The sequence below is a fragment of the Podarcis filfolensis genome, assembly GCF_964270895.1.
Source record: "Podarcis filfolensis genome assembly, chromosome: Z".
NCBI classification, from domain to species: domain Eukaryota; kingdom Metazoa; phylum Chordata; class Lepidosauria; order Squamata; family Lacertidae; genus Podarcis; species Podarcis filfolensis.
Window position 1 is genome coordinate 43,886,502 of NC_139617.1, and position 22,065 is coordinate 43,908,566.

A 22,065-nucleotide genomic window follows, 5' to 3' on the forward strand; every position below is an offset into this window, starting at 1 on the left:
AAAAGGAGATTGAGAAATATCATAGAATCAAAGAATTATAGAATTTGGACCACAAGGGTCATCTAATCAAACCCCCTGCAAGGAATATTTTTGTCTAGCGTGGGGCTTGAACCCACCATCTTGAGCTATTCTGTTACAAATGTTCTAAGGGTAAGTGTCAGGCTTGAGGAATTCTCTCCCTCCCCTCCTGATGGTTTCAAGGAGCCAGGAGAAAACAAGAAAGCTTTTAATTTAGATTTACCCAGTCACTGCGATAACAGATGAAGAATTTCAGTCTTTCTCCATGATGGAGTTGATCACTCTGGCTCCTCCTATCTTCCCTATCTTCAGCTACAGGAGAAGGGAGGGAGATCCCCACCATCCCTTTGCCTCTGTATCCCTGACCCTGACAGTAGGAGTGGTTTGACAGCAGAATGGACTCCCTTGGAACAGTGGCGTAGCGTGGGGGGTGCAGGGGGGGCCGGCCGCACCGGGCGCAACATCTGGGGGTTAGGGTTAGGGGGTGCAAATCCACGGGTTAGGGGGGGCAAATCCACAGGTTAGGGGCGCAAATTACTTGCCTTGCCCCAGGTGCTGACAACCCACGCTACGCCACTGCCTTGGAAGATGGCCACCAATCGGAAGCTGTGCCTTGGTTTCCGAACATTTTGGAAGTCGAACCGACTTCTGGATACCATTCGACTTCCGAGGTACCACTGTAACAACAACAACAACAACAACAACAACAACACTGAGGGCCCCACATCTGCTGCCCCTAATGCAGGCAGCCAGTACTGAGATGGATTCAATAGTCTGACTTGGTACAAGTCAGCTTCCTATGTTCCAGTAGTATTTTGTACCAGCTGTAATCTCTGGACCCATCTCCAAGAACAGCCCCGCTAACTAATCTGAAGATGTCACCAAAACATAAATATATATCTCGGGCTGCTTTGTCTTTTAACCAAAACTATCAAGCAAGTTTGTATGTCTGTAACAATTTGTATTTTCTTCTCTCTCCCTCTCTCTTATATCTATGGTAAAATTTATGTAAAAATATATATACACTCTTGATAAAACAGTTTCCCCAGCTGTGCACAAAGAAAGCTTAGAGATAATGCAAAGCTAAAACAGATATAGGTGACTAAATTATATGTCTTGATAGGCTTGCTGAACCAAAAAGGGTTTTAGTAAGTATCTAAAACAGTAAATCAGGGCAACTGCCTAGGAGTTCCCAAGCACAATTGCTCCCATACCAAAGAACTGAGCTCTCACAAATATGGAATGAGATTTCGCTACATAAAGAAAATAATTTACTACATTTTCCTGATATTTCCATACCAGATAGTTTCCACATTTTATGTGATTTTTCACATTATGTAAAGGTCACTTCTGGAAATCTAGCGGAAGTTTAGCACTCATTTCCCTGCTAATTGTTTCCAGAAAAAAGTCAATTTGCAACTGCATTAACTCAGAAAATTGTAGGAGTTTTACACTGCAATTTCATGGGCAAAATTTGGGGCTATGTCCTCGCATACAGTTATTTTTTGCTGTTTAAAATTTAGCACTATGTGCTGATATATTGATTAAAAAGTTGCAGTTCTGTAACCCAACAGGTACTGCAGTGTAAAAGGAGCATTAGAAATCAGGACAGAAGTGCTAGCATTATAATCAGGAAAACTCAATAAACCCCATGTTGGAATGCAGCCATTATGTGGCACTTGTAAAAAGGCAATTTCGACAGTTCAAATTGATCAAATACTACATTATTGCATGCCACTCTGAGCGGTGCAAGACTCCAGGGTAGCTTGCCATATCTTGAAGAGCAAAAAAGAGCACAGCTCAAGCCGTTGCCAGCACGAGCCGGAGAAAGGCACGTGGGGGCACTGCTGTGCCCTCATGCCCCTTTCCCTGGCTCAGGCTGGCAGCAGTCATGGCATGCAGAGCAGGCTGAGCCTAGGCCACCCAATCCCAAGACACCTCCCCCCAACCCAAACCTGGACGTTTCCTTTAAAATGTAAAAATGGGCATGTTTGCTCCCCAAAAGAGGACATGCTCGGGTTTCCCTGGACATATGGCAACCCAACTCCAGGGGTTCCAGGTGCTTACTCAGGGTTTGGTTTCCTTGGAATGAGGGACAGCAGGGACTTGGTGTCTTTAGAACATGGGCGGACAAACTAAGCCCTGGGGGGCGGATCTGGCCCAGTCACCTTCTCAGTCCGACCCACGGACAGTCTGGGAATCAGCATGTTTTTACATGAGTAGAATGTGTCCTTTTATTTAAAATGCATCTCTGGGTTATTTGGGGGGCATAGGAATTCATCCACCCCTTCCCCAAATATAGTCCGGCCCCCCCACAAGGTCTGAGGAACAGTGGACCAGCCCCCTGCTGAAAAAGTTTGCTGACCCCTGGTTTAGAATACAGTGGTACCTCTGGTATAGTTAAAGCTATGGTTTTCCCAGTAGTGATGTATGGAAGTGAGAGCTGGACCATAAAGAAGGCTGATCGCCGAAGAATTGATGCTTTTGAATTATAGTGCTGGAGGAGACTCTTGAGACTCCCATGGACTGCAAGGAGATCAAACCTGTCCATTCTTAAGGAAATTAGCCCTGAGTGCTCACTGGAAGGACAGATCCTGAAGCTAAGACTCCAATACTTTGGCCACCTCATGAGAAGAGAAGACCCCCTGGAAAAGACCCTGATGTTGGGGAAGATGGAGGGCACAAGGAGAAGGGGACAACAGAGGATGAGATGGTGGGACAGTGTTCTCGAAGCTACCAACATGAGTCTGACCAAACTGTGGGAAGCAGTGGAGGACAGGAGTGCCTGGCATGCTCTGGTCCATGGGGTCACGAAGAGTCAGACACGACTAAACGACTAAACAACAACAACAGTACCTCTGGTTGCGAACAGGATCCGTTCCAGAGGCCCATTCGCAACCTGAAAAGAACACAACCCATGTCTGCCCATCTGTGGACACGAGGGTTACGATTCGTCACATCTGTGCATGCGCATGATGTCACTTTGCGCACATGCGCATGCACGAGTGGTGAAACCCGGAAGTAACCCTTTCTGGTACTTCCGGGTTGCTGTGGGACACAACCTCAAAACACGCAACCTGAAGCAAACGTGACATGAGGTATGACTGTATATGTTTTATTAACACATATATACAAACTGAGCCTGCAATGGCATTAACATCCCAATCATAGCATTAACACCCCAAGGTCTTGCTTCTTCCATAGCCATAGCTTGGATTCCAGCAGAAATCAAGCATGTCTCTATACCTCCCAGGCTTCTGCCTGCCACCTGCTTCTAGTGACTAGGACTCTCTGACACACTCAGCTCTGGCTTTCGTCCTTCTAACTACCAGCCAGTTGAGGGAGGAGGTCCCTACCCATTTGACTTCTGGCACTGAGCAACTTCCTTTGTTACCTTAACGATTCATACTTAGGGGGCCATTATCAAGAACCTGGCCTTGGTTTCAGGAATTTGAAAGGACTCAGGTGTACAGACTAAACTGTGCCCCCCCCCAACTCATAACAATGCATTTCTAAATTGTTCTTCATATAAACTACTCCCACTGCACTGTGTGATATTGAAAAAAGACAATGAAACACAATAAAAGCCAAACATAAACCATCTCAAACTAACAAAAATTAAAGACAACAAGTAAAAACCAAATGTAGCCCCTTAAACATTCCTGGACAAGCATGGAAGTCTAAATCAGGGATGGGGAGCCTGTGGTCCTCCAGATCTTGCTGGATGATAATGTCAGGAGCTCAGCCTACACTCGAGTAGGACCCTGGCAGAGACACATGCCCAACTGACACGCTCTCTCCCTCCTGGTTGATCGTTCGGGAGCTTCAATAGCTTTCTTCTGCCCGAGCATCACAGCGACTGATGCCAACAGACACCAGCACACTTAGGGATCTGCAGAGTCTTTGCAGCTTGCGTAACAGACCTCAGCAACTCAGCATTTTGGCTAATCTACTTTATTTACAAATAAACACACACGGAGCACTGCAACATCTCTCTCTCTAGCATCAGACAGCAAAGAAAAAGAACAAAAGACAATAGTCCCGCTTCACGGAACACAGTATCACAAACATCTTGTCTCCGTCACTTTCCACTCTGTGGAGTCAAAACATACCACATCATGTGAAAGACAACAATCCCATGACTGCAGTCACGGAGCAGGAATTCCAACACATAGTACCCTTCACCACTGGTTGCACTGACTGAGGCTGGTAGCCCTGGCAGAGTATTTGAAAGTGCAACAAGGAAGCAAAAGGATATAGGAGGGTGGGAAATAGGCATCTGCAATGTGTTCGAAGTGTATTAGGATTGATCGAAAAAGGGGTAAAGGGCATAGCTCAGTGGCAGAACATCTGGTTTGTATACAGAAGGTCCCTGGTTCAATCCCTGGGCAGGGCTGAGGAAATCTTCTGCCTGAAACCATGGAGAGCCACTGCAGGTCAGGGCAGAGAGTACTGAGCTAGATGGACCAATGGTCTGACTCAGTATAAGGCAGCTTCCAATTTTTATTTTTACATACAGTCTTACCTTGGTTCTCAAACTTCAGCCATTCTGGGAGTCCGTTTGACTCCCAAAACTGTTCGAAAACCAAGGTGCGGCTTCTGATTGGCTGCAGGAGCTTCCTGCACTTAAGTGGAAGCTGCATTGGACATTCGGCTTCTGAAAAACATTCGAAAACCGGAACACTCACTTCCAGGTTTGTGGCGTTCGGGAGCCGAAACGTATGAGTACCAAGGCGTTCGAGAACCAAGGTATGATTGTATTTGGAAAGGAATGTAGCTCAGTGGTAGAGCAACTGCCCTGCATGCAGAAGGTCCCAGGATCAATTCTTGGCATTCCCAGGGATTCCCTGTCTGAAATCCTGGAGAGCTGCTGCCAGTCAGCACAGACAAGACTGAGGGTTCATCCACACTTCCTCTTGTCTTGCTGCTTTCCCCCAAGGAAAACCACTCTTTCATGCTCAATTGGAGCAAAAGGCAATTCAGTTTTCCTCCGGATTGCTGTTTGCTCCTATTTAGAGTTAAAGAGTAGGTTTTCCCTGGGAAAGGAGCAGGACAAGGGGAAAACTGTTTTAACCTATGCTTTCTAGGCATGGGACAAACAGAAGTATGGACGAGTCCTGAGCTAGATGAGTCAATGGTGCAACTTAGAATAAGGCTGCTTCTTATTTTCAGATGTACCAGCCTGAGTATGGTTAACCTCCAACATGTAGATTAAACCCCTTCAGGCATGCTTTGGTAGAGCCTGCCTAGAGGAAAGACACTTCAGAGGAAAAGTGAAGGTAGGGCAGTGAGGTGCTGGACTTTGTTCCTATGGCTATGTGGTTGAAAAGCTGGCACCATTGCCATGGCAACCTGAGAAGCAAAGGGGAAACGGTTGCAGAAGCAAGAAATAATGGGAGGGGGGTTATTGGTTGTTTTTAATTACAACAATAATAGCCAAATATGTGTATATTTGAGGAGAAAAAAGGAAAAGGAAAAAAGGGGGTAGGGGGAAGGGGGTATGTGTGTGTATGGGATATCTATATTATCTATATCTATATCTATCTATATCTGTTAAGGAAATTCTGGGTTGAGAGACTACTCAACAGCCCAGCTTGTTAGGGTACCAGTCCCCCATGGGTCCATGCGGTCAGTAAAAGAAGGAAATTCCAGCCAAGTAATTTGGAGCAAAACAGCAGTCAGTAGACTTAGATCCTTTATTGATGTGCAACAGGTTCAATAGCAGCGAGTGAACCCAGAGTATGGGGCAACGTTGACTTTTAAAACTTCCCACCACATCCCAGAATACAGTTCGTACAGCATCATTGGTACATCCTCTTTACATCACTGACATGTCACCAAAGGGGAGGGGTAGACAGGGGTTACACTAGTTCAACCTTGGCAAACATGTCCAGACACGTCCTTGGTCCAAGATTAGCATAGGCAAAACATGTCAGGGCAAGACCCAGGTATAAGATTAGCATAGGCAAACACCTCTGAAGTCCCACCACCCAAAGTACAATAGAACTTCCTTTGCATGTCTGGACCCCTCGAAGTCTGGTGATGGGATTAGGTTTTCCTTAGCCAACAATCAGCTCAGCAATTGTCACCTCTGGGCACTTCCTGGAGTAGGAGGTGTGTAATACTTGTCTTCAAGCTTGGGGAGGGGGGCAGGGAAAAGAGTCCTTTTTCCAAGAGCAAATAGTGTTGAAATGGAGGGAACTGGCAAAGGGGTTGATTTTATATGATTTTTAAAGCTAGGTATCTTCCCTGAGCTGTCAAGTTGAAAGGATACATTCAGGCAAAATATTTGTAACATTTAACAGCTTTAAAGATGTGCCCCCCTTTGTCATTTCTGTTACATATCTATCTATAGACACACACACACACACACACACACACACACACACACACACACACACACATTCTGGAATCAAACGGTAGTGCCCAATCAATGTTAAAAATCAAAAGCTTTTTAAAAAAAGAAAATCAAGAATTATAAGGTGGAATGAATGTTAAAGATCAAAGGTAAAGAAAATCAAATAAAAAAAAAAAAGACGTAAAATTTAAACTTGAGGGTGTTCCAAGCTGCAGTAGCAGCAACCTGCAGGCTTGTGGGACTCAGCCGCACAAGGATGAGGGTGGTGGCAATCTCGGGGGCGGGTTGGGCAAGGCTTCTCCCCTGGGGGCTGCCATTTTCTGCCTCAACCTCTGCAAACAGGCCACTGTGGTGCTTGCTTCCTTCACGGGAAGGCTCTGCCCCATGGTCCGGGGGGGGGGGGCTGATCCCCCTACAAGCAGCCAGCCCACAAAGCAGAGTGAGGAGGGAAGGCCTGTCTGGCCCCATTCAAATGTTGCTCAGAGGCTGCAGCTGGGGGAGGGGACGGACTCCCTTTCAGTGTTGCCCTACTCCCCGATACTCACCCCGCCCCCTGTCATGAAGGCTGCTGGGCTCCTGCTCCCAAGTGGTGCCAGGGAGCAGTGCTTGGCCAACGGTGCAGAGGCAGACCCCTCCAGCATGCCCTGAGCCACTGACTAGGCCACACCAGGCAGCCAGTCCATCTCATTGGCCTGGCAAGGTGGTCTTGCCACACCCGGAGGTGGGCCGAGGGCTGAAGAGTCCCCCCCTCGTGGAATCTGCCCCAGCCATTCTGTTGGCTGGGTCCCACTCTCAGGCAGCCCTGCCCTCCCCCCTTAAAACAAAACAACTTAACAAAAAAACAAAAAAAGCTACAATACAATACAAGCTAAAACAACTATACATTTAGACAACCCCCATACAACTACAAACCCTATCCCCTTTAAAACAACTTTAACATGGGGGGCTGGCCCATGCCCTCATCCCACCCACCCCAACATCTCCCCACCAGCCATCCATCCCCCCCACTGCAGCAGCAGGAGTCCTGCAAATCCTCAGAGGGGAGTGTGGGATAAGTAGCAGTCAAGTACAACATTCCTTGTTTTCCTAGAGTGGACACGCAAAGGAGATGTTTGGTCCAGCCAGTCAAAAACTTCCTGTTTCCTCCTGGGCTGGGGCATCCTTCCTCTTTCATGTGACTAGAGGTGGTGAAATATACTCAGAGTCGCAAAGTGATTTCATGCTCTTTATTCAGCTCATAGTGGTGAGGAGGAATGAATGAATGTCCCTTCAAAGTATCTGCTTTATATACATTATTTACACAATGGGCTGCACATGATTGGCTAATTCCGGAATTCTACTGTAAGCCAATCAGGTTGTGGATTCACTTTTATCTGGAGCATGATTGGGTGGTTCCTGCCAACCAATCATACTGCTGCATTGTTCTAGGACCAATCAGACTGCTGCATTCTGAATCCTATTGTTCTAGGACCAATCAGACTGCTGCCTTTTGGATCCTATTGTTCTAGGACCAATCAGACTGCTGCAGTTTGGATCCTATTCAACTCAGTACATAACAGGTGGGCATGACCTTACCTGTGTAGGTAACAAAAGCACAAGGCACACAGTAGATTCTTTGACTTCCTCTCGTCGTTGGAGCAGTTTTTTAGCTAGGGATGTCCTGTTGGCTTTCAGTCAACAAAGTCTATCCATATGGGATAGACTCACATGTATATATCCGTAACTAAGTCTGCCTTCAGGGATCCAACTGTGAACTGATGATGCTGTGAGTAAACTTCTTTTATGACTTTAAATAAGATTGTTGTATGTTCATTCTTTTAAGAGGGAAATAAGGGATCTTACCAGGAATCTATATTGAGAAGTTTAAACAAGCTTGCAAACAGCTACCCACTGTGCGTTTAAAGGGGAATGTTAAAACTAGTGCAAGTTAGGAAGGATATAAATAAATAATATTTCCTCTCCTGCCTCTCTAAAATTCCCACAGGGAGATGGCAGTCCCCCCAACAGCAGCAGTAGCAGCAGGAGTCCTCAGAGTGGGGGGAGATTGCAGTATCCCCAACAGCAGCAACAGCAGGAGTCCTCCAGGTGGGGTAGATGATAGGCCCCAAAGGGGGACTGCAGGGCCAGGTAGATGGAATTCAGGCAAGCAGGCTTTAGAATGCTGCCCCAACAACTGGTCCACGCCCAGCTGAGGTAGCATCTGTTCAAAGCATGGAGGAACTTTCTCGAAGGGGCACAGCACCAGGTGGAGGTCCTCACTGATCATCTCAATCTCGAGTACTGGCAGATAATGTGTTGTCTCAACGAGTGGCAGATCTGCAGGACATAGTTCTTTGCTCGTTTTGACTTCAGAGTCCAGTACATGTCAAATACTATGCAGCTTATGATGATACAGAGGTTTTTAACAAAATAAATATACCATACAGTGGTACCTCTAGTTGCGTTCCGCTCTTGTTACGAACTTTCATCTTATGAACCCGGTGTTTACTTCTGGGTTTGCCATGCGCGCATGCACAGAAACGATCTGCGCGCTTCACACATGTGCAGAAGCGCTCAATCGTGCCGCGCACATGCACAGAAGAGGCACTCTAGTTGTGGACTTTTCGGGGCAGGGTGCGAATGGCACCCCAAAACGGATTAAGTCCACAACTAGAGCTACCAGTGTATTTAGAGGATTCACAGAAACAAATGTTAATAGCAGCAGTATCAGAAGCAGAAATTAAGGAAATAATTCTTAGAATGAGAAATGGTAGAACACCAGGATTGGATGGGTTTCCTTTTGAATGGTATAAGACATACATAGATCTATTAACTCCAAAACATCAACATTTGTATAAAGAGATATTTGCTAAAGGCAGTGCCTTTTTTCAGGGGGTACTGGCACCTCTTTTATTTTGGTTAAAATGTGTGCCACATACTGTAACAAATTCATGGTTGTACTGGCACCTATTTTTCTAGAAAAAACATTGGCTAAAGGTAGGGCATTTAATCAAGCTTACATTACATTCATACCCAAACCAGAGAAAGATCATACTCAGTGTGCAAATTATCAGCCTATATCATTGATCAATGTTGATACAAAAATTTTAACAGTGACCTTAGCAAACAGAATCCAGCAAGTAAAAGCACTGGTCATTAAGAGTGAACATACAGACTTCATAAAAACAAGCAGTAGATAATGTTAGATTAGAAATGGATTGGTAGATTTAAACAAAAATAAAGATCAATTTCTAAGTTTATCACTAGAAGCTGAAAAGGCTTTCAACAAAATTTATAAACAGTATAGAGAGGTAGCTTTAACTAAATTTGGATTTATTTGTTTTTTATAAAATGGATTAAACTATTGTATGACTCACCTACATCTAGAGTTAAAGTGAACGGTATTATGCTTTTTAATATTTGCCTAGAACCCTTGGCTTGCACTATTAGACAACATTGCAAGATTTACAGAGCAGTCCATGATTCAGTTGAATATAAATTGGTTTTATTTGCAGCTGATATCCTCTTGTTTATTTTGAAACCTCATACTAGTATTCCTATGTTAATGCAAACAATTTATGCCTTTGGTAAAATACCAGGATACTTTATTTATTGGTACAAGCTGGAATTGATGCCAATAGGAAAATTTTTTATTGCTCATGCATTTAAGTAATATCAATTCCGAATTTGTCCCAAATCTATTAAATCCTAATGCTAATACCAAGAGATATAACTCAGCTAGTAACAGTCAATATAAATAAAATAATGAAAGAGGTTTATTTGGATATTGACAGATGGGAGTCATTAAACCTTACCCTTTCGGGAAGGGCGAATGCTTTCAAAATGAATATTATTCCCATAATTATATATTTTCTGAGAGCTCTGCCAGTTTTTATACCTGGAACATATTTCCAAAAGATAAACTATGTGTTTAGGAAATGTCTTTCGGGTTCAACAACACCAAGAAAATCCTTGCAGGTAGAGTTGGAATTCTGAATTTGGAACTATGCCATCATGCCTACTTATTGTCTAGTATCAAATAAGGGGAGCAGATGGCACTGTGGTCTAAACCACTGAGCCTCTTGGGCTTGCTGATTGGAAGGTTGGCGGTTCAAATCCACACGATGGGGTGAGCTCCCGCTGCTTGGTCCCAGCTTCTTCCAACCTAGCAGTTCTAAAGCATACCAGCTAAAGTAGATAAATAGATACCGCTGTGGTGGGAGGTAAACAGCATTTCCGAGCACTATCACACTCATCACAGTGTCCCATTGCACCAGAAACAGTTTAGTCATGCTGGCCGCATGACCCTGAAAGCTGTCTGTGGACAAACACCAGCTCCCTCAGCCTGAAAACGAGATGAGTGCCGCAACGCCATAGTTGCCTTTGACTCGACTTAACCGTCCAGAGATCCTTTACCTTATTTTTTTTTTACCTTAAAGGTAAAGGTAAAGGGACCCCTGACCATTAGGTCCAGTCATGACCGACTCTGGGGTTGTGGCGCTCATCTCGCTTTATTGGCCGAGGGAGCCGGCGTACAGCTTCCGGGTCATGTGGCCAGCATGACTAAGCCACTTCTGGTGAACCAGAGCAGTGCACGGAAAGGCCTTTTACCTTCCTGCCGGAGCGGTACCTATTTATCTACTTGCACTTTGACGTGCTATCGAACTGCTAGGTTGGCAGGAGCAGGGACCGAGCAACGGGAGCTCACCCTGTCATGGGGATTCGAACCGCCGACCTTCTGATCAGCAAGTCCTAGGCTCTGTGATTTAACCCACAGCGCCACCCGTATCAAATATTGGAAACCTTCCTTTTAACTTTCCGACTTGGGCAATTTTGGAATACACATTTACAGCACCTTTGTTTGGTTGGACAATATTAGGAAGCCACCATGGTAGAGCTAGTCAGATCAGAATGAGAAGTGGCAGTAGGGTTGCCATATTTTGAAAAGCAAAAAACGAGCACGCATTTGCTGACTCACCGACTTTTAACTATGAATCACTAAGATGACTCTCATTTTAAATAGCCCTACTATATGTAGGCTATAGAAGTTGTGACATATTGCTAGAACATTTCATTTTCAGCTATAGGAGAAAGGATGTGGGTGGGCGTGGAGAAAGCTGTTTGAATGGCCTGCTCCTTAACGAACTTTCAAACTAATTATTTCAGAATAAATGTGATTAAGAACTCTGTCCCCAGAAGTATCAGGAGCATACGTTACACTTCTCATGCTTGTCCTGGGATAATCTAGTACAGTGGTATCTCAGGTTCCATACGCTTCAGGTTCCATACACTTCAGGTTATAGACCCGGCTAACCCAGAAATAGTGCTTCAGGTTAAGAACCTTGTTTCAGGATGAGAACAGAAATCGTACTCCGGCGGTGCGGCAGCAGCAGGAGACCCCATTAGCTAAAGCGGTGCTTCAGGTTAAGAACAGTTTCAGGTTAAGTACGGACCTCCGGAATGAATTAAGTACTTAACCCGAGGTACCACTGTAAACACTTCCCTTCCATTTGCATCTTACTGTAACAGATAGTATTCAGTCTTCTTGTACCCTGATTTACACATTCTCAACTGACCCATTACCAAGAAGGATTATTTAGGAAGCTCTTTAGCCAGCTCAGAAATTATGCAAAATGGCACTGCAAATAAATCACTATTGTCTGGGGGCTAGTGTATGAAATAAAAGCAAACACTAATTCCATCAACTTCCTCAATTCACTCCAGAACAAGGAAAATAATGACATTATAATAATGACATTATTGCCCCTCTCTTTAAAATCTCACTCAGACCCTAGGAGAAAAGAAATCCAGTTTTTGACCTTCTATGTGGGGGTGGGGGCAGGTTGTCCACAGAGGCAGATGTATTTCAGACCCTTATCCAATTCACTTTATTCAGAAAAGAAAAGGGATTTTTCACATTGATCCACTACAAAAGATGGAATTCATCATCCCATCCCCTCCAAACCCAGAAGATCACAAATGGAAATTCTGCATTTCACACACTTCTGGGAAATACTGAAGAGGTACAGAGGTACAGAGCTGTCTCCTACTGGGTTCTTGTGTAACACACAACAGAGAGCAACCCTGGTTAAATAAATTGTGGGGGAAGAGATGCAGAACAGTTTTCTGTCCAAGTTACATAGAGAACAACACCAACAGAAGAAGGAATTTCTGGACTAGAACACAAAGGAATTACACACTCACTACAAGTCTAACACCTACATCAACACGAGAGGATATATGGCACCAATGCGAGTGCCACTCAGGTGGAACAATAAGTTACAGCTTACCACATCCAGCGAAGGGAAATGTTATGATGGCATATTCATTTTCTTTGCCACATTGCACAGAGGAAATTATGAAACGCATGTAACTTCTCCATGTCTGGATAGTCATGCCTAAGAAAAAATAATGTTCTAAGCAGGTGCCAAAAGAAATACAGTGAAGGCAATTGCCTGGTACCCAAAGGCAGAGAATCCAAAGTGTAGGTGCTGCCACACTGAAAGACTGATTTATTACACGTGTGGAATGAGTATTACACAGCACTTGTAACAGTTCTGCAGACTGCGTGTACATGGGTAAGGTGATCCTGCAATATTATCTGAGTTCAGTGACGCATTCCAGACAGGCAAAAAGGAGGCTGCAAATAAGGGCTGGTCAGAGGTTTACCTGGGGAAGGTGTGTGGCTTTGGAAGAATCCTGAGGGCCAGATGGAGAGGGCAGAATATGATTCCTGGGACTGAGGTTTCCCACACCTGCATTTACAGATTATGGATGACCTCAGTCGACCTCAGAAAGGGCTTTTAGATTTTGCTCAGCTGCATTTAAAAAATCTTAATGCTCAGCAAAACAGCATGTCAGCAATCGTTTCAGCCTCTTTCCGTAACTATATATCTCTAAGTAAACAGCAACTTCACTCATCTTCTTGCTTCTCACCACAGAGTCAAAGCATCTCATCACTGGCATTCTGTCCCGCACCCCTCATTTCTCATTAGCATCTCCCCAAACCTGCACTCCAGTGAGGAATCATTTGGTCAGCTTCTTCAACCTGCCTTATGTGACCTGCTATTTTTTTTTAAAGAAGTTTGCACTCTAAGTGACTAAAAAAAATTAAAAATCAACACAATTCTAAAAAACAATATCAACACAATTAATAGAATTATGCTGTAAGCCACTGATGTAATGCAGTAGCAAAGATGGCAAATCTATTTTTTTTTTTTAATGTATTAGATGTGGCATTGCCAGTAGACAGAAGAGAGGATTCATATCATAGATAAAAGCAGTGGCACACCTGGATGAATGCAGTTCACCACCAGTCATGAACGATTATGATCATACTGGGTGCTAGATAAATCTCTCATTTTTGCTGCTTGGGAATCAAAACATCCCCAGACAAGATGTCAGGCACAGTAACTCACAGTCTCCAACATTTCACAGACTGATACAGGCACAAATGTGGAGTGTCACTCTTCTTATCATGAGGATTATATCCCATTAAATAATAATAATAATAATAATAATAATAATAATAATAATAATAATAAATAACATTAATTAATTAATTATTATTATTATTATTATTATTATTATTATTATTATTATTAATAATACCCCACCCACCTGGGCAGCTTTCAACAGAATATTAAAATACAATAGTCTATTAAACATTAAAAGCTTCCCTAAACAGGGCTGCCTTCAGATGTCTTCTAAAAGTCTGGTAGTTATTTTTCTCTTTGACATCCGGTGGGAGGGCGTTCCACATTACTGAAGGTTCTCCTGCAGAGTTTGTGGAGCCTGTGGCCCTTCAGATGTTGTGGGACTCCAATTCTGCATCAGCCCCATTCAATGTGGCTAGTGGTCAGGGATGATGGGGTTTGGAGTCCCGCGACATCTGGAGGGTCTTAACTTTCTCATCCATTCTCTACTGTCTGATGTATTCATTTATACCAGAATAGCCTGCCCTGCACTAATTTCAAATTACAAGAAAGCAGATTCTGACTAAACTTCAGGAAGAACTTTGTGATGGTAAGAGCTGTTTGACAGTGAAATGGACAACCTTGGGAGATGGTTGTCCATTCCAGTGGAGGTTTATAAAGAGAGGTTGGATTGGTCACCTGACAGGGATTATTTAGCTATGCTTCATGCATTGCAGGGGGTAGCGTTTCATGCTACCGCCATAACCTTTCCCTCTGCCAGCATAGCCCTTCTTCCTTCTATTTAGCATTAGGAAAATATTACACTTCTGCTTTACAGAAATGGAATCCTCAATGACATTTTCCCCGTCAAGAACCTGGATATTAAAGTGCCCTGTGCGTCAACTGGAAAATTGGCCTGTGTGCTATGTACTTCTTGGTCTATTTCTTTGATTGAGTATGTTTTTTCTAACTGGGGCATCTGCCTTTGGGTGGGTGAGAGCATGTCTCACTTTTGAGAAATAGTCTAGTGGCACTGCAATAACAGTAAGACACACAAAAAAAGCCAGCTCCTAGTTTCCATTCGTTGGTCACAATCTCCCCCCTCCCTTTCTGTTTTTCTAAACAAAAAAGCCCCAAAGGTTGCAACATTTCCTTCTGCTGTCTTTTAACAAGGCTTGATGGGAGGCTGAGATTCAAATAGTTCTACAGGTATTTTAGGATGCCTCCTGTACACTAGGCCAGACTATTTGTCCATCCAGCACTATAACTCTCTCCTCTGACTGAGAATGCTGCTCCAGTGATTCAGGAAGAATTTCCCTTCCTCCATTCACTGCATGAGCAGATTAATTTAACAGGCGATACAGGGAATTGGTTCTAAGACCTTCTGCATGCTAAGCATCTTCATTGTCTTTTATATATATATATATATAAGGGTAGCAGATAACTGGTATAGGAGAGAATACCTGACACATGGTTTATAATCCAGGACTGGATTCTCCTTGCTTCCCCACCTGATGCTCACTTTTACAGCTGCCAGGTGATAATTAGTAGCCTGATGGGATTGCCCCTGCTCTCTGTCAGCCATCAGGATGTGGCAAGTGCATGTTAGCTGAGAAGGTTATTGGATTATCAGCTGATTAGAGGTGTTAAGAACCCACTCTTGCATAATCAACATCATGCCAATTTGGGCTTCCATGTGGCACTGACTATTAGGGAGAAGAAGCAAAGGAGGCAGAAACACAGCTGAGATGCTTGACAAAAGAGTTGAGCAGAGTGTGCTGCTGGGAAGGTGAAGGGAAAGATCTGCAATGCACAGAGGGAAGGTGCCAGGCACTGAAAGGAAGAACTTCTGGGTCCTTATGTGGTTGGATTCCACCTCCCATTAGTCCTCAGTTAGTGTGGCTAAAGGCTTTGATGTGTAAATCAAAACAGTACACAGGCTAGGTTTGAGGTACAAAAAATAACAGGTGCAAAACAGAGTAACTGAAGGGGTTAATTTTCTTCATGATTGTAAATCATCCCATGATGATGCAGGTGAAAGTTCAGTTGCTATGGTAACAGTCCAGTGACCCAACTAGATCTGATTAATCATAGAATTGCAGTATTGGAAGGGACCCAAGAGTCATCCAGTCCAACCCCCTGTGATACAAGAATCTCGACTACAGTGTCCATGAGATTCCAACTAACCTCTGCTTAAAAATCTCCAATGAAGGAGAGTCCACAACCTCCTGAGGGAGACTATTCCACTGTCAAACAGCTCTTACTGTCAGAAAGTTCTTCCTGAAACTTAGTCAGAATCTTCTTTCTTGTAACTTGAAACCATTTATTCGGGTCCTAACCTCCAAAGCAGGAGAAAACAAGCTTGCTTCATATTCCATGTGGCAGCCCTTGAGATATTGAAGATGGATATCTTAATGCCTTTCAGTCTCCTCTTATCCAGGCTAAACAGCTCCCTCAACTGATTCTCATAAGGCTTGGTTTCCAGGCCCTTGATCATCTTTGTTGCCCTCCTCTGCACACGTTCCAGCTTGTCAACATCCTTCTTAAATTGTCGTGCCTAGAACTGGACATGGTATTCCAGGTGGGGTCTGACCAAGACAGAATAGAGTGAGACTATTACTTCCCTTAAACTGGAAACTATACTTCTGTTGATGCAGTCTAGAATAACACTAGCTTTTCTTTTTTCTTTTTTGCTGCTGGATCATACCTGACTCACGTTAAGTTTGTGGTCTACTAAGATTCGTAGATCCTGCTCACATCCTTTTATTACTACTGAAAAGGATCCTTTTCAGATCCTTTTGCTACTAGCAAGCCAGGTGTCCCCCATCTTATTGTCAGGAGTGCATGAAGGAGCCAGGCCCTGTGACCAGTAGGGCTTCGCAGGACTGGGGCTTTCCTAAGTTTGTTCTGAAGAGGCAAGGCATGGCTGCACAGGTGAGGCCAATTGGTAACTCACAGCACCTGGTGGCAAGAGCTGGGAAAGGACATAAGGTCAGGTTTCCCTTTGGCTCTTTGCTACAGCGACAAACTTCCTGCCTTGGGCTTTTTGACTTACCATAGGAAAAAAATGCCAGGTGAGCCCCAGAAAAGAGTGGTGGTATTCTCTCATCCACCACCCCGGGGCGCAAACCCTGCCACCATACCTGTCACAGTAGCCTTTCTTCCCCCGCCACGCACTACTCCTGGTCGATTCGGAATCACAGTAGGAATGTGTGTGGTGTGTGAGCTGACTGCACCAGTCAAACCAGGTACAGAGGAACAGGAATAACATTCTAGGTAAGATATTCATCTTTATCACTTATATTCTACCCATGAATGACAGTCTCAATCTACTCCATATATCTAGATCTTTCTTAATTTCCTTCCATGTACTCTCATAATTATCTTTGAACAAATCAATATTTTTTGTTGTCAACCAGATTCCCAGATATTTCACATTTTTAACCACCATAATACCTGGAGATGCTTGTAGTTCTTCTATTCCTTCTTTGTTCATATTCTTTACTAGCATTTTTGTTTTAATTTTATCGAGTTTAAACCCAGATGCCTTTCCAAAAACTTCCACTTTCTTTAAGGCCTCTTTTACACTATATTTTGGGTCTTCCAAAGTTAAGACTAGATCATATGCGAAAGCTTTCACTTTGTTTTATAGTATTTTGTAGAAATGCCATGTGGGCCTGGAGCCTTTGCTATTTTCATTCTTCTTATTGATTTCTCAATTTCTTGTTCTGATATTTCCTGATTTAATTGTTCTTTCTCTTCTGTAGGAATTTGTTGCAATTGGTGGTTTTGTATATATTTTTCTATTCTCTTACTGTCTTTTGCATATAGCTCCTTATAGACCAGAATCTCTGGAAAGGCTTTCTAATTTCCTTGGGGTCTTCAATTATCTTATCTGCCTCTTTTATCTTAGAAATTGTGTTTTGCTTTTGTCTTGCCTTTAATTGCCATGTCAAAAATCTCCCAATTTTATTAGCCGAATCGAAGTTCTTTTGTCTCATTGCCTTTATTTTCCACTCAACTTCCTGACCCACCACCATGGAGAACTGAGTCTGCAATATTTTAATATTTTGTTTTATTGTCTTGTCTTTTGGTTTTACTGTTAGCACTCTCTCATTCTCCATGAGATGAGCCAGAATTTCTTTTTTCTTCTCTCTTCCTTTTTTCCCCTGGAAACTATTCTTTTGAATCAAAAAGCCTCTCATCACTGCTTTGCTTGCGTCCCATACTGTTTCATTGGGTGTTCCTTTATTTAAATTCCATTTGAAATATTCTGCTATTATCTCATTGGCTTTTTGCACTACCCTTTGGTCATTAAACAGATTCTCATTCATTCTCCATCTAAATGCTGAGGGGTCTTTCCCTTTTAACTCCCTCCTTTTGTGGGGGCCCAATTAGTGCCATTGCCTTCCGTTAAGAGTTTGGGTGTAATCCTTGACGCCTCCCTTTCCATGGAGGCGCAGGTTACAGCAACAGCCAAGGCGACATTTTTCCACATTCTCTGCATCAAGCAGTTGGTCCCTTACCTTTCCCACCCCGACCTGGCCACTGTGATCCATGCGACGGTCACCTCCAGGCTTGACTACTGTAATTTGCTGTACGTGGGGCTGCCCTTGAAGCTGTCCCAGAAACTCCAGTGGGTGCAGAATGCTGCAGCGAGGCTCCTCACGGGGTCTCTGCCATGGGAGCATATTCACCCAGTGCTTCTCCAGCTGCACTGGCTCCCGGTGGAGTACAGGGTCAGATTTAAGGTGCTGGTTTTGACCTTTAAAGCCCTTCACGGCCTAGGACCCTCGTACCTACGGGACCGCCTCTTCCGGTATGTCCTACGGAGGACCTTAATGTCCATAAATAGCAACACCCTAGAGGTCCCGGGCCCTAAGGAAGTTAGATTAGCCTCAACCAGAGCCAGGGCTTTTTCAACACTGGCTCCAGCCTGGTGGAACGCTCTGTCTCATGAGACCAGGGCCCTGCAGGACCTGATTTCTTTACGCAGGGCCTGTAAGACAGAGTTGTTCTGCCTGGCCTTTGGCTTGGAGTCAATTTGATTCCCTCCCCCTCTTTCTTTTTTCGTTTCTCCTCCTGTGATGAGGCTGCATTTTAATGTTTTAATATTGTATTTTAATCTTGTTTTTAAGTTGCATTCATTCAACTTGTTTTTACTATTGGTTGCTAGCCACCCTGAGCCCGGCCTTGGCTGGGGGTGGGGTGGGGTATAAATAAAATGTATTATTATTATTATTATTATTATTATTATTTCCATATATAATGAATTATGGTCTGACAAAGTTCTTGGGGAGATCTCTGTTTTTGAAACTCTCAGAATCAATTCCTTAGAGGTCGATATATAAACTATTCTACTAGAACTTTGATTTGGTTTTGCGAAAAATGCAAACTGTTTTGTTGTTGGGTTTTTAAGTCTCCAAATATCATATAGTCCCAATGTATTAAACATATCAAAGGATGTTTTCAGTAATTTTCCTTCATTTGCATCTCGTCTTTTCATTGCTCTATCTAAATCTGGTATAACCACTCCATTACAGTCTCTTTTTTAATATATATATATCATTTTTATTAATTTTCCATCATAAGTTTATACAAAATTAAACATCTAATTCTCACTTCATCCTTCTTTTTAGACTTCCATCAGCATGTCTGACAATTTTCTGTTTTTATCACTTATTAACACATTTCTCAATTTTATATTGCACTATAACCTTCTTGGTCTTATCATATTTTTTAAACAATATTTCTATCAATACTTTCACATAGCTTCTTCAAAACCCGCAATTGTTAATTGCAAATCACAAACATTTTTGATAGACTCTGTAAATTTATTCCAGTCCTCAGTGAATCCCTGATTTCGTTGGTTCCTAATTCTCCCCGTTAGTCTATCCATCTCTGCGTATTCCATCAGTTTCATTCTCCATTCTTCTTTCGTGGGCATTCACTCCATTACAGTCTCTAATCTCCTTGCCCTCTTTCCCATTTTCCTGCCAGAAAGGACGTCTTTCCCCTGGGGTGCCTATTCCCTTTTTCCCATTTCCCCCCAGACATGCTGTTTATTTGTTGCCCAAAAGTACTGTTTGGCTCTTAAATTGTCCTATGTAATTTTTCTGACAACCCCCAGAGGTCACAAATCCAAGCTTTCTATTTTTAGGTTGGATTCCCTCCTGTCCGATGCGATGGCAGCAAACACAGAAATGACGGTCCTTCAATACAGTTACTTTCGTTTTCTTTGTCTGTCCCACCGTCTCATCCGAAGAAAGCCAGCAAGAAGCAAAGAGCGGAGAATCCAAACTGCTGTATATGAGAAAGAATAAAAAAGGAAGATATTTGTGATCCAATTCGCATTCTTCTTTTTTCCGCCGCTTGTTGGCTTAATCCACTGGTGACCTCAGAAAAGCGCCACGTACTCCAAAAACATTAAAGAACAGGGTTTCCGCTGTCTTCCTCCTCACGAAACAATGCTGGGTGGGGGGGGTATAAATCCAAATGCCAAAGTCTCCTTCTCCAACACTGTTTGTTAATCCCAATAAAGAGCTACAGTCGAATGTTTTTAGATTTTCCCATGTTCGGCATTGGGTCACTAATCCAGATCTTTAATATGTTTAGCCAGTCATGGCTAGTACAACTTTTCTCATCTAAAAATGGTGGAGCATGACGAATCAAATTATTTTAAGCCGCAGACAGTTCAAATTCCAACCAGTACTGACAGAGAGAAACCTCTAACTCCACTCGCCACAAGTTATTTTAAATAAAAGTGTCGCCTCGACACTTTATACAATGTAATCGAGGTCTTAATAAGTAACACTCACTCAGCAGATACTTTCTTTCCTCGCTCCTTCCTGCAACCTTCCGCCGTACGCCACCTTCTCCCAGCTGCTAGGACGGACTCCCTTTTTGCACCCCACAGCTCTCTAAATTTTAATAAGTTCAGTTTTGATGCGATGGTCAAGTAGACTCTGCCAATTATAATTCCAAATTGGTTTTTAATTTTCAGAAGCTCGCCACTTTCATTGAAAGCTCGATCCCATCTCTGGATTTATTTCTAAAACCCGAAGAGCAGGAGAGCACGACCGGACACCGCCGGGTGCCACGTCCCCCAAGATAGCCCCTTGGGGTTCCGAGGTCCGCATAGCCTTCGCTGAACCTCTAAAAAACCCCTGTGTTGCTTGAGATTCCCTGGAGAGCTATCTCGGGCTTCTTTCAATGGCCACGGCTCTGCAGTAATTAATTCTGGTAATTAAAGGGACAGGACAACTCAGAGATTGGCAAAAATCATTATCAAAATTCGTCTGGCAAGGAAAAAGCCAAGGATTAAATTGAAAATATTAATAGACAAAAAAGAAAGAGGCGGTTTCGCCTTGCCAAATATGAATTTATATTATGAGGCGTCCTGCCTAGTATGGTTGAAGGAATGGATGACATTGGAAAACACTGATCTCTTGGACTTAGAGGGTCATGACAATAGGTACGGGTGGCATTCGTACCTATGGTACGACAAAGTAAAAGTACCCAAAGGTTTCTTAAACCATGTGATTAGAAGGTCGATATACGAAGTACGGGAAAGGAATAAAAATTTATTGGAAAGGAAAACCCCATGGTGGATATCACCGATAGATGTACTGACAATCAAAAAGGTGAATATGGAAGGGAAAAGGAAATCACGAGGAAATCACCAGAAGTATGGAACAAGGGTTAAAACTCAAACCGTATGACCAAATTGAAAGTATGTTAACAGGGTGGTTGCAATACCATCAGGTAAACGATATCCTAAATGAAGATAAAAGGAAAGTTGGGTTTGAGGATAAAAAAAATCAAAATTTCAAATTGAACTAATAGAGTGTAGAGGTAAAACACTATCCAGAATGTATGATTTGTTGCTTGAATGGTTCATGAAAGATGAAGTGAAAGAAGCTATGATAAAATGGGCTATAGATTTTCGGCACAATATTGAATTGGATGCATGGATAAAATTATGGAATGAGGGTTTGAAATTTACAGCATGTACGGCTTTGAAAGAAAATTTAATGAAAATGATTTATAGATGGCATTTAACGCCAACTAAGTTGGCAAAAATGTTTAGGAAGAGGGACAGAAAATGTTGGAAGTGTAAAGAGGTAGATGGAGAATATTACGAAATGTGGTGGACTTGTGTTAAAGTAAAGAAATTATGGGAGTCAATTTACGATGAATTTAAGAAAATACTTAAATATACCTTCCCCAAAAGACCAGAGGCTTTCCTGCTAGGTCTGATGGGAAAGGAGATTTAGACAAAGGATCATGTATGCC

General features: G+C 43.1%; 1 long non-coding RNA gene across 1 annotated transcript; it reads left to right on the plus strand.

Annotated features, from left to right (window-relative positions):
• The first annotated feature begins 593 nt into the window (after positions 1-593).
• LOC310754953 lies at positions 594-20,112 on the plus strand. Its single transcript, XR_014544102.1, has 2 exons — positions 594-689; positions 19,931-20,112. It is a non-coding gene; the product is annotated as an uncharacterized lncRNA (long non-coding RNA).
• The last annotated feature ends 1,953 nt before the right edge of the window (positions 20,113-22,065 follow it).